The sequence below is a fragment of the Rhagoletis zephyria genome, unplaced genomic scaffold (assembly GCF_001687245.7).
Source record: "Rhagoletis zephyria isolate East Lansing unplaced genomic scaffold, Rhagoletis_zephyria_1.1 Rzeph_scaffold_02172, whole genome shotgun sequence".
NCBI lineage: Eukaryota > Metazoa > Arthropoda > Insecta > Diptera > Tephritidae > Rhagoletis > Rhagoletis zephyria.
In genome coordinates this window covers 79,847-85,347 of record NW_016159256.1, presented here as the reverse complement: position 1 = coordinate 85,347, position 5,501 = coordinate 79,847, and the positions used below count along the sequence as shown (strand labels likewise).

General features: G+C 40.4%; 1 long non-coding RNA gene across 1 annotated transcript in view; it reads left to right on the top strand.

Annotated features, from left to right (window-relative positions):
- The first annotated feature begins 374 nt into the window (after positions 1 to 374).
- LOC108366161 (uncharacterized) overlaps positions 375 to 5,501 on the top strand; it is a 26,264-nt gene continuing 21,137 nt past the window's right edge. Inside the window, exons 1-2 of the long non-coding RNA XR_001848053.1 lie at positions 375 to 517; positions 578 to 630. This is a non-coding gene — a long non-coding RNA (uncharacterized LOC108366161). The remainder of the gene's footprint in view (positions 518 to 577; positions 631 to 5,501) is intronic.

The following is a 5,501-nucleotide window of genomic DNA, read 5'->3' as shown; positions in this document are numbered from 1 at the left end:
CACTGTACTTTCGCTGCTAACACTTTTTTAACATCGATCTAAAACCGATTTTCAACTTTTGTTTACGAATAAATATTAATTTAATAGAAATTAAAAATTTTCCCCTAAACCGTTCGAACATATGTATTTAGCATCTGAAAATAAGCGAAATACACATGCGATCGTCAACTTCAAAAAATAAACTGATGCACTAGAATAAACATGCCATCATACTAACACACTGCTAGCAAGTATAGTATTGAGTACAACACAAAAAAATGTACCTGGCTAGGCATTTATAAGAGCTTTATATCCACATATACATACATAAATACATCAAGAATATCTATTTTTCTTCAGTTATCTCTATTTTTCCAAAGTATTCGTAAGAAATTCGAAAGAACTTTAGTGAAATTAAAAATGAGTTGCATCAAAATGTTGCGCTTGAGTGTACTAATCATTCATATAAAAACTAACAATAAGTGTAATATTAATATTATCGGAGAATCTTGTACTTAGTCTAAAATCTGTCACATATGTATGTATAACGATATCCACACCTTTTTCCTCTATTAAATGAGTTTTGCATGTTCTTAAGATTTTCTTTGCAGCGCTGTAAGAAACCGTTGACATCCTAACTGGATTTTCAGGGTACGATCAATGCTCAACCCATGTTTAAATATTTGACCAAAATATCTGTGTTCGTATGGAAAAGTAGCTTATGTCGAAAGGCTGGCTTTAGTACAATGCGGCATTCCCTTCATTCTTTAAACGACAAGAAATTTTTCGATGAGATTTAACAAGAATATTGACTTGCTAGTATCGGAACTATTTCTGGCACGTTTATTTGTCAAACGTTGTTCAACGGCTCAGTGCCTGTGAGTCATTTGCAATCGCATGCTGCGAATGCCGATTTATACTAAATCCAGCCCTTCGACATAAGCTACTTTTCCATACGAACACAGATATAATCCTATAATTTAAACAAAATGTTAAGTATTTTCGAGAACCTGGTAATTGAATTTAAGCGAGTATGAATTAATTTAATTTAGTTTTTGATATGGGGATATAGCTGATGAATTAACAAACGACAATAAACCAAGTCGAAAATATGTAAGTTAAAAACACATCAGGTAAGTACGTAATTGAATAATACAAAAGGGGATTAGAGAGAAGCAACCATTGTTAAAGTTGAAAACTATAATTTAATTTATATCTATTTAATAGTATTAAATAAACTAGAAAATTGTTGCATGCTGCAAACCACTGCGTTTATGAAAACGAATAATTAGTTACAGTGACTCAAAGAAGTGCCCACATTCACATGTTGATTTTTTTAAATATGCACAATATATATAAATTTTTTTATTTCTTATAAAAACGTGAGCAGGCGGTCCGGGCGAACCAGTGGCGGATTTGCACAAAGGCCCAACAGGCCCGGGTCTAGGGCGGCCAAACATTAGGGATGGCCAATGTGGCAAAAAAATACAATGGTAACAAGACACTCACGACTGTGTAAACTCAATATAGCGACACTTAACCCTTAAAAGTTATATCGTTGTAAACCGGTTATGGGCACTGCCTTCAAAGCTCTTTTAAGCTTTCTATACATTTTGTATAAGCGCGTGCAGAGTAAAAGTTCTCTCTGCCCATCTCTGTTATAAACACACCCAGGTCTAACGAACATTAGATACCCGGCGCAAGTATTAAATATAGTTTTTTCACCATTCCGAAAACTGCCGCTGCATGGTAAGCAGGGATGGTTTTACCCCTATTTCAAACATCTTCGATAAACTTATATTGTATGTGGACGCCCATTTTCCAAAATTCCATAATAATATAAATTTCAAGGGATTGTTGTTAGTTTCAATTTAGAGTAAAATAGCGTTTTTAAAAATTTCGAAATATCGAAGTTTGAAGCATTTCTGAAATTTTCCGTTATATGAAAAGCGCCGAGTTTGTACAAATTGATCGAGCGGTTACGGAGATACAGATACACGCCCATTTTCTAAAATTTTATCATAAACGTATTTTTTGCTAAACAATTATGGCAAACATCAATTTTGAATAAATTAGCGTCAGTAATACCTGATTTATCGAAGATTTCGTATTTCTCTAAATTACCATTATATGGGATGTGGGTGTGGTTATTGTCCGATTTTAAAAATTCTCAGCCGTTTGTTATGTTGTAGCAAGGTCAACTTGGGTCCACTTGTCAAATAAAGTTAAATTGACTACACAAGGAAAAAAGCAACTTGAAACAGCGTAATTTTCGGGGTTTTCATTTAAGCGGTTTGAAAATTTTGAACAGAAAAGGTATTTTATAAAGCATTTTCGCATTATCATAGTTTACTGCTCATTCGTAGTTCATAAACAAATCAAGTAATTTTTGCACGTAAAATTTGTCAATAAATGCGAAATTCGCGAAAATTCAATTTCAAAAATTGCCTATCATAGTAATACATTTTTGAATCAGATTTTTTAGAAAAGTTTTGGGCATGCATGTTTATAGCCTTTTTCATTTCAGTATAATAAGGTGCAAGTTCGAAGTTGTGCATTTTCTTCGATACAAAAATACGAGTATTTTAGAACATAAGTATGTATTTTGTGTGGATGAAAATACGAAACGTCTCCAACCAAAAAAAAAAATTAACAAGCCACAATAACATTGACAAAAAAAAAATCACAAAAATCAACGCGAATTTTTAGGTACTTCAAACGTTCACTTCCTGTACTGAAATTGTATGAGCTATAAAACTTCGTGCCCAAAAAGTTTCTATCAGCCTGGTACTACGCAGCCATGTTTTTAACCGGCAAATCGTTCAAAAACTTATTTCTGAAGTGTGGCCCTGTATTCTAGCTTTGTAAATCAATGGAAAAGAATATTCGTCGCAGTTACCAAGCACTTCACGTTGCACACAGGAGTATTTGTATAATAAAACCGGTAAAAGCTCAGATTTATCAACTTTGGTATTCTTTTTAAACATATTCTCAAGCTATATAACCCATCTATTTGTTGGAAGGATTTTTGGCTACGTCAAATAGAACATAGCTCTTTTTGTGTTTTTTTTTCTGCGCTTCCAATAGATGCATTTGTTTCTTTCGTTTTTCATAGACCAATCTTAAAATAAAACTGGTAGACATATAACTACAAAGCATATACTATAACTTATATTCTTTTGAACTATTAAAAATGGGGCTATGGGATATTTATTTTTAGCAAAAAAATCAAATAAATAACAGTCATTTTGTGTGCTTGTCGAGCCTTGTCAGGCAATATTCTTTTATAGGGATATATTTTGGATCCTTGGCTATAAACCTCTGTTATAAAACTGTCAGCCTACGTCTGCTCTCTGCGCTATTTAAGTGGAAGTTAAAGATCCTGCAAAAGGGAACCCAAGCAGAATTGTTCAACGGCTAGTTATAGGGAGATGTTGTTGTTGTTGTAGCGGCACTACTAAGCCCCGCCATTTTCGGGTCTACGTTCCATCATTGTCGTCGAGCTCAACTAACGGGAGGCCCAGGAAACGAGCTGTTTCGATGGGTTCGGACCAGAGGGAGAGGGTTGTTAGTTGAGTCGGATTGAGCTGGCATGTAAAGAGGTGGTTGGTGTCGTGGGAGGACTCTCCACATGCCGGGCACTCATTGGGGATATTGGGGTCGAGTCTGGACAGGTAGCTGTTAAGGCGGCTACAGTATCGAGACCGTAATTGAGCAAGGGTAACGCGGGTCTCTCGTGGCAGTTGAAGCTCCGTCTCTTCCACAGGTGGTGATTGGGCTCGTATTACGGCATTCATAGGTCGAGAGTCGAGGTAGGTGGTAACTGACTCACTATGAATGTCGTTTATGGCTCGTCTGTATGTCGTCGGGTCCAATGGTTGGTCTATGTACTGTTGGACTACGTCCTTGTACACGAAAAGGTGCCCCCTGACGTGCCTGGGCGGAGGCTCCTCCTGAAGCAACAGTCTGTTAGGGTGTTCGCTTCTGTGACACCCCACCAGAAATTGCTTACAGAGCATTTTGTTGTGTTCCCTGACGGGGAGAACTTGGGCCTCGCTGTGCAGGTGGTGCTCAGGCGTCATCAGAAGGCACCCAGTCGCTGCCCGGAGTGCGGCGNTCCTAAGATTTTTGGGTTGTTTACAGTCGGTATTGGTGTGCCGTCGACGTGTATACCCAACTCTAGCCTGACCTCCTTCGTTCAGGTGGTGAAGAGGGTCGCCGTTGATTTCGTTGGGGAGTGTGTTAGGCTCTTTGCAGTGAAGAAGCGAGAAAGAGATTTGAGCAGAGGTCATCAATTCCATTCCCGGACGCCAAAATCGAGCAATCGTCAGCGTATGAGATCGGGGAAACTGCCTCAGGTGGTTGAGGAAGCTTCGAGATGTAGAAGTTAAATTGTAAGGGGGAGAGAACACCACCTTGTGGAACCCCTTGTTTAATCCTTCTTGGTTTCGAGGTTTGATCNCTCTTCCACAGGTGGTGATTGGGCTCGTATTACGGCATTCATAGGTCGAGAGTCGAGGTAGGTGGTAACTGACTCACTATGAATGTCGTTTATGGCTCGTCTGTATGTCGTCGGGTCCAATGGTTGGTCTATGTACTGTTGGACTACGTCCTTGTACACGAAAAGGTGCCCCCTGACGTGCCTGGGCGGAGGCTCCTCCTGAAGCAACAGTCNACCCAGTCGCTGTCCGGAGTGCGGCGTTCTGACAAGTCTGTAACTTCGTCCACTGCGTCCAACTAGTCCCCGGCGTCCAAAATGGCGCAGCATAGTTTAGAACCGGCCGGCCAATTGCCTTGTATGTTGCCAGCAACGCTTCTTTGTCTTTGCCCCAAGTGCTGCCGGCGAGCGACTTGAGGACCTTGTTGCGGTTCTGTACTTTATTGACAACTGCGGTTGTGTGCGTTCAGTAGGAGAGCAGGCTATCGAAGGTGACCCCTAAAATTTTCGGGTTATTTACAGTCGGTATTGGTGTGCCATCGACGTGTATGCCTAACTCTAGCCTGACCTCCTTCGTCCAGGCGGTGAAAAGGGTCGCCGTTGATTTCGTTGGGGAGTGTGTTAGGCTCCTTGCAGTGAAGAAGCGAGAAAGGCTGGAGAGATAGTCGTTCACATTTGAGCAGAGGTCATCAATTCCATTCCCGGACGCCAAAATCGAGCAATCGTCAGCGTATGAGATCGGGGAAACTGCCTCAGGTGGTTGAGGAAGCTTCGAGATGTAGAAGTTAAATTGTAAGGGGGAGAGAACACCACCTTGTGGAACCCCTTGTTTAATCCTTCTTGGTTTCGAGGTTTGATCTCGGAAGATTACTGACGACTGTCGACCACTCATATAATTCGCCTACCATCGCTTCAGTCCCCGTGGGAGTGAGGAGGCGTCGATGTCTTCTAGTAGCGAATGGCAGACGGTGTCAAACGCCTTTGACAAGTCCAGCGCTACTAGGACCGTTCTCTCACAGGGGCGGTTTCGATTTAGGCCACGAGTTATTTGTGTGTTTATGGCGTTAAGTGCTGTTGTTGTGCT